Source organism: Carettochelys insculpta, chromosome 1, assembly GCF_033958435.1.
Source record: "Carettochelys insculpta isolate YL-2023 chromosome 1, ASM3395843v1, whole genome shotgun sequence".
Classification (NCBI taxonomy): Eukaryota; Metazoa; Chordata; order Testudines; family Carettochelyidae; genus Carettochelys; species Carettochelys insculpta.
The window spans coordinates 279,172,302-279,184,349 of NC_134137.1; the positions used below are offsets into that span (position 1 = coordinate 279,172,302).

At 47.7% G+C, this 12,048-nt stretch overlaps 1 long non-coding RNA gene across 1 annotated transcript in view; it reads left to right on the top strand.

Moving 5' to 3' along the window:
- The window catches only part of LOC142020550 (uncharacterized), an 18,759-nt gene continuing 6,711 nt past the window's right edge, over positions 1 to 12,048 (top strand). The window contains exons 1-2 of the long non-coding RNA XR_012647439.1: positions 1 to 397; positions 3,564 to 3,641. This is a non-coding gene — a long non-coding RNA (uncharacterized LOC142020550). The remainder of the gene's footprint in view (positions 398 to 3,563; positions 3,642 to 12,048) is intronic.

Sequence of the window (12,048 nt, forward strand, 5' to 3'; positions counted from 1 at the left end):
ATCAGAAACCAATTCCCCTCGGGTTGTGATACTGGGTTAACAATCGGAAGGAACGCTTTACTCTACACACAGTAGCAACTGTGTACAGCTCTGCAGCCGGCAGTCAGCACATACCCCTGCAGCCTAGTTGATCCACCCCTCCTGGTACAAGCCACCAAGGTTCTCATGACCTCCTGGGGCAGCTCTGCCATTATGCACACTTTGACCCTGTTCCCGCTGTCTGACTAAACTGTTAGAGACTAGCTACAAATAAAACACCAAAGACAGAAGTCTTCGTGAAGCAGGAACCACTGCTACACACATGACATGCCCGACATCCTTTATTTTTCATCTCTGTCCAACAAGACCAGGAGTTGCTGAGTGCTGCAAACAGCAGCAAGACACACCCTTGGTAAATGTGAGTATGACTTGTTATTAGTTATTAGTTATTATTATCATTGCTATTGGGGTGGTAGGTGAAGCTTTCCCATGGGGAGACTAGCCTTTTGCCCTGTCTCTTCCAGCGGACGCCGTTTTTTCTGATGAAAGCCACGCCCCATTGTCTGCTCTTAGCCACCCCAGAGCCCTGGCCGAGGTGGGGGAGGAGGGCTGAGGAGTCAGTCCATCAGGACCGCAATGAAGTGGCAGCAGGGAAGTTGGGACAATTTGTTCAGTGGGGGTGCTGAGAGCCATTGAACCAAGCCTTAATCTCTGTATGTGATGGAAACCTCTTAGAGACAGGGGTGCTGCAGCACGCCCCTATGGCACTCTTAGTTCTAGCACTCAGGGACAGCAGGGCTCAGAGCTCAGAGCTGGCCAGGATTACAATGAAGCTCTCAGCCATGACCAGAACTCTGAGTGCAGAGCCCCTTCCCTTAGCCAGGGGCTGTGCTCTGACCCTGGAGCACCTCCCCTGTTCTGCCTCATTGCCTCCGGCCCCACCCACATTCTTCCCATGGCCTCGCCTCATTCCTCCCCCACTCAGCCTCCTCCCCATGGGGGTAGCCCCCAGACCCCCCTCCCCCCCCGCTGATTCCTGGGGACTGGAAAAACTCTGTGTGAGAGCTCACCCAGACTGGGGCTGTGGTGGGGGGGCAGATTTTTCTGAGGGCCCACTGGCTGTGGCCAATGTGATAATATACCAACCCCCTCCTTCACTGAGAGGTTAAGGGAAGCTAATTGCTTTACACACCACAAAAAAGCAGTTTTGTAGCACTTTACAGACTAATAAAATGATTTGTTAGGTGATGAGCTTTTGTGGAACAGACCCACTTCTTCAGATCTGGAAATTCTTTACACACTGTCCATGATTATTAATAATAGAATATCAGAAGGAGAGGTGGAGTGAGGATGCTAAGAAAACAGTCCCTCATTTTTTAAATACAACGTTGGCAACCCTATGTCTGGCACACACCCATAAAAGCAAAGACTTGAAATGTTAAATCCTCTCAACACTACATACTTTCTAACCCTCTGCCCACAGCACACACCTACCATAATTACTGTATGCTATAAACCACACATGGCAGCCTCAACTCAGGCACTTAGCACTTCCTATACCAAACACTCTCCCAGCATAAGACACTAGTACACCAAATACCCACAAATAAATGCTGGAGGCAAGGGGAGAATGGTGACAGAAAGGGGAAGGGGAATCTGAAGGTGGTCTAGGACAGGGGTGGCCAACCAGTCAGGGACAAAGAGCCACGGATACAGTGCCAAGAGCCAAGTATTATATATTTATTTTTATCTACCCATACAGCTATAATACATATCTACATACAGACAGATAAAAATAAATATATACTATGTGGCTTAATGCCCTCCCCCTCCCCCAGAGCCAGGCACCCCCAGACCCCTACTCTAACCCAGTTCCCTTCCCCTCCCGCAGAGCCAGGCACCCCCAGACCCCTACTCTAACCCAGTTCCCCTCCCCTCCCCCCAGAGCCAGGCACCCCCAGCCCTCCCCTGCTCTAACTCAATGCCCTCCCTCACCCCCCAGAGCCAGGCACCCTCAGCCCTCCCCCCACACACTCTCACTCCACACCCTTGCTTCCCACCAGAGCCAGGCACCCCAGCAGCCTCCCTCCCTGCTTTCACTCAATGCTGGTAACTCACCAGAGCCACCGCCACCACAGCCGCAGCTGCCATGTGCTTCTCCCATCAAGTGCTGGAGCGTATCTAAGAGCGGTGGATGGCAATCCCAGGCCACGGCTCCGAGGAGGAGCTGCATTTAATGGCTCAAAGAGCCTCAGGTTGACCACCCTTGGTCTAGTATGTTTGGAAAAGAGCCTAGAGGAGGACAGAGTTAAAGTTCCAGTCAAAGAGCCATACAAAGTGATCCTCTGTGAGGTAGTTAGCCCCATGTTACAGAAGCTGAAGCTGGGGCAACTGAAGCAGGAAGTGGAAGAAGTGTATTATAAGAGGGCTATCCCAGACTTCTAGCTACCTCAACCTTACATCTATTCAGGCTTGCTCTTACGACACAGGCTGGAGCCTTTAATGGATGCACAGGGTTAGACCCCACTGTCCCAGATACCCTGGATTAGTTTAAATTGGAAAAAATGGATCTGTGCTTCAAATGTTCCCTTGCATAGTCTAACAAATGAAGGCTGAGATGTGCTGGCAGTGGATGTACTATGGCAGCAGGCCTTCCAGAAGCATCATGCATGAATTCCCTCAAACCGTGCAGCAACCAAGCCCAGACAAAACATCCAATTCTGCTGGTGGAAGTGTGGGTGTCAGCCCCCCTAGCTGTCCATGGAAGCACTGGAATAGGTTGAGACCTACATCTGAATTAAGGAAGGTCAAATAGATGACGCTAGAGAGCTATAAGGAACCATTCTAAGAGAAGATAAAAGGAGAGAAGTGGCATAAATAATTGTTGGTATTCAGCCCCTCTTGCAGAAGTGCATGTGTCTGCATATATGCACGACTGTGCCTTTGTTAATTCCTTTGTGTGTGTGCATACTCAGTAATTGTGAATACAAAAAAGCAGTCAAGTAGCGCTTTAAAGATAAACAAAATAATTTATTAGGCGATGAGCTTTCGTGGGACAGATCCACTTCTTCAGACCATAGCCATAGCAGAACAGACTCAATATTTAAGGCACAGAGAACCAAAAACAGTAATCAAGGTGGACAAATCAGAAAAAAAATTATTATAAAGGTGAGCAAATCAGAGAGCAGAGGGACAGAAGCGAGGGGGAGTCAAGAATTAGATTAAGCCAAGTATGCAAACGAGCCCCTATAATGACCCAGAAGATTCCCATCCCAGTTTTGATAGTATATAGACTAGGACGGCTTTCTCTCTGTTAGCAATTGTGAATGTGTATGTACTCGGTTCTTTACGTGCATACATTACCTGTGTTCTGGTCTAGATATAGTAGGAGCCTGTGCTTGTGGATGTACTCTAAATCTTGGGTCTGATCTTCACCGGCTGTAAAAGGGCCCAGCTCCATTGACATCAGGGGAGGTGTATTGATTTATACCAGCTGAGGCCTTGGTGTTCGTATCCTGTGTGAATGTGTTCGGTGTTTCAGTATTTGCACATATGAGTCTCTGTGCATGTTATTTCTTTTGAAGCTGTTCTGCGGCTTAACAGACAGAAATCCAGTTTTGTTACCTGTGGAGAGGTCTGCATGTGAATTTGGATCTAATCAGGTAATTTCTCAATTCATTACTCACCTGTCAGTTATGCTCCAACAACCCTGAAGCTCAGAAAGACAGAGCAGGCCATAACACTAGGGGAAGAACAGACTTCTCTGGTGGTGTCAACAAGAGTGACACATCACCACTGTGATGTCATAGAACAGTGGTTTTCAGCTGGTGTGCCATGGCACATTGGTATGCCGAGAGAACTGTCCAAGTGTGCCACGAATTTCATCAATTTCCCCTCACCATGCCTCTTTGCAGAGCCACCACAGGGTGAAATTAACAACCCCACGACAGCTGAGGCTCGAGAAGAAAGGCTACCTGCTCCCTACTGTGGGAAGGGGGAAGTGAGAGAGGGCAGGAGCCTTCTGGAGCTGGGACACTGTATAAATGCCACATCCTGGCCCTAATGGGCTGGCAGGGTGGGGCAACATTTATGAGCAAACGATTCAGCTAAAAAAGTGGGTGTGCCACGGAACTATTTGTCTCATTGGAGTGTGCCATGGTACTGAAAAGGTTGGGAACCACTGTCATAGAAAACACACAACCGATTCACTGCATAACCAATAAGAGAAAGTACCCTGACCTTGTCCCATGTTCCCACCCATAGGGTAGAGAGGCTGTGGGATAAATGAATGTAAAACAATTCTGCTTCCTGTGATGTTCTGGTCCAAGCAGCACAGAGAATAAACTACTGATCACAGTCTGAAAAGCAACCACTAAAAACGTCATCGTAAAGGTTTCTCTCCCATTTCCCTAGCAGAATCCCAGGCAAATTAACCCCAAGGAAGTTAAGGATGGCAGGGACTTGGGGTTAGAGAAAGAAGCTCATGGGGACAAGAAGGTTGTGGAATCGGTGAAGAAAGGCTTGGTCAAGGTTCTGGGCAAGAGTACAAAGGCTGAGAAAAGCTCTGAACAGGAGTGCAGGTCAGGGGGAGCACAGGAGGAGGACAGAGGTAGTGCTGAGTGGGGACTGTAGGGTGTTAAATGCTAGGGATGAACATGGTATAGAACTACATAGGTGGCACAGACAGTCCCTCCATACGGGCAGGGGGGCAGGGAGATCTCAGGCTAGGAACATATAGGTCTCAGAATCGGTGGAGTTTGGAGTCAGAGCAAACTGGTACCAGAGCCCTGGTGTAGAGAGGCTTCCTGCAGCACAGAGCCTACCAGAAGCTGGGGACTGTTTTGAAATGGGAACCAGACTGAACTGGCCTCTGTAAAGGAGCAGGGTTGCAGTTCTAAGCTGTGTCTACGCGTGCACGCTACTTCGAAGTAGTGGCACTAACTTCGAAATAGCGCCCGTCGCGGCTACACGCATCGGGCGCTATTTCGAAGTTAACTTCGACGTTAGGTGGCGAGACGTCGAAGTCGCTAACCTCATGAGGGGATCGGAATAGTGCCTTACTTCGACGTTCAACGTCGAAGTAGGGACCGTGTAGACGATCCGCGTCCCGCAACGTCGAAATTGCTGGGTCCTCCATGGCGGCCATCAGCTGGGGGGTTGAGAGATGCTCTCTCTCCAGCCCCTGCGGGGCTCTATGGTCACCGTGGGCAGCAACCCTTAGCCCAGGGCTTCTGGCTGCTTCTGTGGCAGCTGGGGATCCATGCTACAGGCGCAGGGTCTGCAACCAGTTGTCAGCTCTGTGTATCTTGTGTTGTTTAGTGCAACTGTGTCTGGGAGGGGCCCTTTAAGGGAGCGGCTTGCTGTTGAGTCCGCCCTGTGACCCTGTCTGCAGCTGTGCCTGGCACCCTTATTTCGATGTGTGCTACTTTGGCGTGTAGACGTACCCTCGCAGCACCTATTTCGATGTGGTGCCGCACAACGTCGAAGTTGAACATCGACGTTGCCAGCCCTGGAGGACGTGTAGACGTTATTCATCGAAATAGCCTATTTCGATGTTGCTACATCGAAATAAGCTATTTCGATGTTGGCTTCACGTGTAGACGTAGCCCTAGGGAGCACAAGATGGTACACATCACACTCTTGGTCAGTTGAGACCTGGTAAAGTACCAGATAACTGATAGGAAGCTTCTGTAGAAGAAAATAGTGCAATGAAGCTAAGTCACATGGCTTTACGGGTTTTACAAGTGACTCAGCGAAGTTCTTCACAGTGCAGGCGAACAGCTTCATTTTAGTCTGATCCAGACTTATGAGAAACACTGGCCACTGAATCTGTGGCAGCTCAGCTGGGGTAGAGAGGGTGAGGTAATAAAACAGTTCAGCTGTGAAATGCCAAACGTGACCCATGGGAGAGTGGCCACCTGGCTCACACCAAGAACCTCTAACGTGCGACACTGTCAAAGGCACAGAGGGGATGCCTATCTCCAAACTCCCACACTGTCCCATGTCTCAGATAAACCAGGGCCGCAGTATTTGGTGGAGAGGAGGATCACATGCTAGACTTCAAGCCACAGTGAGCTGCCTTGGGCAATGTCCATTGTAGAAAATGGCCTGCAGGAGCCAACGTTCTTGCACAATAGCCACAAACCACAGGAACCTCTTGCAGAGAGTGACAGCACAGGATGACAAGTATCAGAGAGGTAGTGGAGTTAGTCTGTATCTTCAAAAACAAGAAGAAGTCCTGAGGCACCTTATAGACTAACAGATATTTTGGAGCATAAGCTTTCGTGGGCAAAGACCCGCTTCAGCAGATGCATGTGAATGAGAAGGCTCTGACCCGTGTGACCACCCACCCAGCTATCAAAACCAGGCCTCAGAAGCCATTGCCAGTGTTTGATGGTGCTCATTCCATGTTCTGGGGAGGGAGTCAGAAGCTATCACCAACCTCTTCCAAATGGGACGCTCAGGCAGCAACAATGGGAGCTGTACAGCCCATCCACCACCATCTGAGAGCCAGATTTCCCCCTTCTCTCAAATTCCTGTTGTTGTTATTGTTTAAAAAACAAGCTCCATTGCTTCAGTTTTGATTTTCAGAGAGGTTAGAGGGAGTTCAGAGTCAACATCTGTGCTGGAGATGACATTCCTATCTAATTAGCCGGCTGCCAGCAGAGAGGGCCTTCCTGTCCCATCCCCCCAACGCAGGAGGGCAGAGCCATCTCAGACAAGGGGCAGAGGGAAAGAGATGGACATTTATTCACTGGTGCTGGAGGCACTCTAGCAGCCAATAGCACAACGTGGAATTTTACTAGCCCAGGGTCTCTTGATTCCCATAGGCAGGGTGAGGCAATTGTAGAAATGCATTCAGGCCTGAGGGCAAATAATAGAGTGGAAGAGCTTCCAACTGGCTGCGTCACAGATAAGATCTCCAGCCCCACTCGTCACCAGCTGTGACTTAACTTCTCAAATGCTCAGTACCCACAAGGAGGGTCAGATTTTTAAAAGAGGTCGCATCCTTTTAAGGAACCAAAATAAGGGCCACAGTTTCAAGCACTCAGCTCTCAGCATGCTGCTCTTTTCTGGAATCTTGGCCGTGTGTTTGGGTGCCTAAAAAGGAGATAAAGCAGCAGAAATGTAGCACTTCAAAGACTAACAAAATTATTTATTCAGCGATGAGCTTTCGTGGGACAGACCCACTTCGCATGGAACAGACCGACTTCGAAGTGGGTCTGTCCCACGGAAGCTCATCACCAAATAAATCATGTTGTTAGCCTTTAAAGTGCTACATTTCTGCTTCTTTGTTTTGTTAGAGTACAGAGTAACATGGCTACCTCTCTGTTACTACAAAGGAGATGAGGTGTTTGGACAATTCTGACCTTAGGGGGTATATGAAATAGAAACCTTTGCCAATCTATTCCAGTAATGGCACAGTAATGGGTATGAAGCTCTGGTTGAGACAGGGCACAATCAAGGCACAAAAATCTGCTAGCAGAGCTGTAGTTGCCTCATCCCTGGATTAGGACACATTTTTCTAGTACCAGAGAGATAGCCGTGTTAGTCTGTAATCTATGAAAACAAAACAGCTGTCATGTGGCACTTTAAAGACTAACAAAATAATGTATTAGGTGATGAGCTTTCATGGGACAGAAGTGGGTCTATCCCATGGAAGCTCATCACCTAATAAATTATTTGGCTAGTCTTTAAAGTGCTATATGACTGCTTTTTTTGTTTTGATACATTTTTCTCGCGTACATAAGATATAAAGGCCCGCTTTTCCACATTACTGAGCCTCTGCAACTCCCACTGACTCCAGCTGCTGCTCAACACCTCTGAAAATCAAGTCCTAGGGTGCGCATTTTTAAATGTGTGGCCACCGATTTTAAGTGTCTCAGGCCATACAAAACCAACAAGAAGTCCTGTGGCACCTTATAGACTAACAAATATTTTGTAGCATAAGCTTTCGTGGGCAAAGACCTGCTTGGAAGCTTATGCTACAAAATACCTGTTAGTCTACAAGGTGCCACAGAACTTCTTGCTGTTTTTGAAGATACAGACTAACTCTGCTAGCTCTTTGATACAGGCCATACAAGAAAATCACTCCCAGGGCTAGGCTGATCTCAATAGGCTGTACCCAAGAGACTGTGTGCCATCCGCTCTTCCTCCTTCACTCTCATCTACTCCCCTTAGAGATCACAGTTAACATGTCATCATCCAGCCCTATGCAATGTACGTTAGCGACCACCGAGACACACCAGGGGGAATGACTCCACTGACTAGTGCAGTACAGACCCCAGTGGGGGAGGACAAAGCAGCTGTTTAACTATGGACAGTAACACTACGCACAGGGAAGGACCACATGCCCTTGCCTTTAGGTAGGCAGGATCTAAATGGCTACACTGAAATTTAGCCAGAACACTGCTCTAACACATCCACTTCTTTCCAAAAAAGTGCCACAGGAGCTGTAACCACTGCAGGTGGTCACAGCGCCCTGTTTCTATGACTCATCTGAAGCAGAGGACCCTATGCAGCGTAACGCGCATCAGTGTCGTGCAGGGAGTCAAGTCCTGACTCAATAGGAAGAGACACTCCTGCTGAATCAACCACATTTCCTGCAGCTTCTGAGTTTTCCCTTCAAATCTTCCACCTAGTATTGGCTAGGCTCAGCCTGGGATTACAAAACCCAATGAGATCACAGCCCAAGGAGAGTTGGGAGCAGCCAGCCCCAGGATGCTGAATTTGAGCCAGGGATTTTTGTGGGAGATTGCAACAGCCTGCTCCCTGCTACATGTACAACGTAGCAAGCCAGCCGGTTGACACATCTAGCCATGCCCATCACCCCCAATCCTGTGCGTGCTGGGTTCCACCGATGGGCTGAGGCAGACGCCCTTCGCAACAGCCACCACTGCCTCTGTACCACAGGAAACAAAACTGACTGGCCATTCCTTGGAAGGGAAGTGACCTACATTCCTGTCCTTGGGTGTAAACACACCAGTTCCTCAACAGGGGAGTGGAAAAGGAGGCACAGAAAGAGATTCAGGAGGGAATACTGATGGCTGCAGGGACTGCTTTTTTTTCCATCAAGATTCTCCCCCTTCTCCCATCCCTAAGGGGCACTGGCTGCACTAGGAAGAACGGAGTTGGAAGTTGTGCTGTTGGATTAACTGTCTTTCGCTGCCACCCATAACCAGGGAGCAGTAGGCAGATTGGTGTGGAAAACATCAGCTGGGAGATAGCAGCAAAAGCCAAGAGTCAAGAGAGAAGAGATACTGGGAAGGGAGAATGATGGAAGAGCACTGGCCTGCTAAATACCGGGTTGTGAGCTCAATCCTTGAGGGGGCCAGTTAGGGATCTGGGGCAAATAGATCCAAAAAGGGATGGTGCTTGTTCCTGCCAAGAGGGCAGGGGACTGGACTCAATGACCTGATGTCCCTTCCAGCTCTGTGAGGTGTGTAGCTCCGGGTATGTGGGTGTATCTGCTTATAGCATATTTTGTGCCACTTCCTAGGGAGATCCTGGTCTCTGAGCAGAGGTGGAAGTAAGTGAGTGTGCTTGGGTGTGCAACTCTCCCAAGAGCTGGCTGAGCTGCAGCAAAAGCCAGCAAGGAGCTCTGTAAAGAGCCGGCAGGGATCTGAGCTGCAGTAGAAAACTACCTTTAAAAATGCTGTTACTTTCACCCTTGGCTTTGAAGAATCTTGCTATCATCTGTCCCAGCCCTTCCTGTGAAGAATCTATGTCTGTGGGTCTGTTTCCCAGCATCTCCAGCCTGTGGCAATCCAAGTTTTGCTTATTTTGGGGCTTTCCTGTAGTGCAGGGACTCTAATCCGAAACGCTTGGAATAATAACCCAGAATAAACTTTCAAAGTCAGAGGGGTCCTTCCGAAAGGCCTCTGTCTACACGGGCGGTGTGCATTCCAAAAGCGGCACTTTCCAATAGCTTGCGGCCGCCATTATATTAAAGAGGCACTGCATTGTCATGTCAGTGCCTCATTAGCATCTTCCAAACTGCCTCATTAACATGCCCCCTCCAAAAGGAGGGGGCATGTGTAGACACAGCCTTCCAGAATAGCTTATTTCAAAACAAAGCTGCTGTATAGACATAGTATTTTGGATTAAAGCCCCTGGAAGCAGTGTTTCTAGGGACCCTGTGCATGTGCAGACATGTTCTTCTGGAATAGTTTATTTTGGAATAATAACCCAGAATAAACTATTCTGGAATAACTCTGTAGTGTAGACATACCCTCAGAGACTCCACAAATCTGCTACTCCCAGAGGAAGAATATTACACCCCAGCTTACCAGTTCCACCACAGAGTTCCACTTAACACACAGCACAGTGAATTGTTTATAGCAAAAACAAGTCTACGTTTACTGAACAAAGAACAGACTTAAATGATAGCAAGCAGAAATACTGGAAAGAAAGCAAATACCCAGATACCAGCTACTTCAAGATAGGCCCAAGAAGATCAACAACAGAACACCACTTGTCATCACCTGTAGCCTCCAACTCAAACCTCTGTAATGCATCAATAAAAACCTGAAGCCTATTCTGTATCAGGATGCTACGGTCCAGAAGGCTCTAGGTGACAGGCCTGTCCTTTCCTACAGACAACCTCCTAACCTGAGACAGATTCTCACCAGCAATCACAGGCTACACCACAGTGATACGAATCCTGGAACTTTTCCTTGCAACAAACCCTGCTGCCATCTTTGTGCACATATTTATTCTGGGGATACCATCACTGGACCTAACCATGGTACTTACAAGATCAAAGGCACATTCTTGTGCACTTCCAGAAACATTATACATGCCATTATATGCCAACAATGTCCTGACATTACGTACATTGGACAGACTGGGCAAAACTTTCGCCGAAGAATAAACGGACACAGAGCAGACATCAAGAAACTCAATACATGTGAGTTGGCCAGTGAACACTTCAGTGGAGTAGGCCATTCTGTTAAAGACCTGAGAATTTGTGTCCTGGAACACAGAGAATTTAACAACAGATTAGAGCAAGAGATTTGTGAGTTAGAGTACATATTCAAATTTGACACATTAACATGTGGTATGAACAGAGACATCAACTGCCTCACGCATTACAAGTACTGCTTCCCTTCCTTTGATGATCATAATTATCTCAGACAGGACAATTAACATCCCCCCACCTCTCATCAGATTTTATTGCAATTTTTTTTTCTTTTTGGTCCTCTGGATTTATAAATGTCAGTCTTGACTGGAAATGAAATTGATCTGAAAAAGTGGGTCTGTCCCATGAAAGCTCATTACCGAATAAATCACTTTGTTAGTCTTTAAAGTGCTACATTTCTGCTGCTTTGTTTTGTTGGAGTACAGACTAACATACCTACCTCTCTATTGCTATTTAACAAAAAAGAATAACATGTATACTAGAACCCAAAGTTAACTAACAAGATGTACCCCTCTGACATAAAGTTAACTCACCCAAAGTTCTCTCAGTCTCAAACAGCCAGACCAGTGTGATTCACCTTGTATAAAACAAGCCAGCTGGCAGCTCGTCTCAGAAGCACACCAGGGTGACCATGTATTGCAACCCTAGATATGACAAAACAGTGCTATGCTCTTTTATCCATAAACTGGCACCCTACTGCTGTGTGTTTCTTCCTGTAGATTTTGCTGTTGCTTGTTAATTACTTAATTTTTGTAATTATGGTAGCTCCAGCTCTCTCTGGAAATAGGTATCCATTGTGAAGTAGGGCCAGTTTGAAAATAACTAGCCAGATGTGTTCCTTTCAGACAGGGCAGAGACTGTGGCCTCCTGGTGATCTGATTTCATTCTCTTACCTTAATAAGATAATTTCTGGTAGAGGTACATGACTCCTAATAGTATCCTTACATACATTCTGCAGTGAGTTTGATGCCCAGTGTGTTACAGGCTCTCAGCAGGGACCTCACAGATAAATGACTCAGGGGTTCACGGTGAAACTCTATATATCGCATGTCCTCTGCCAGTTGGCATCAAAGTTTCCAGGTCACCCAGATACAGGCCACCACTCATGTAATACCCTGCCTCTTAATGGAGCTCAGCAGTCCCCTGAT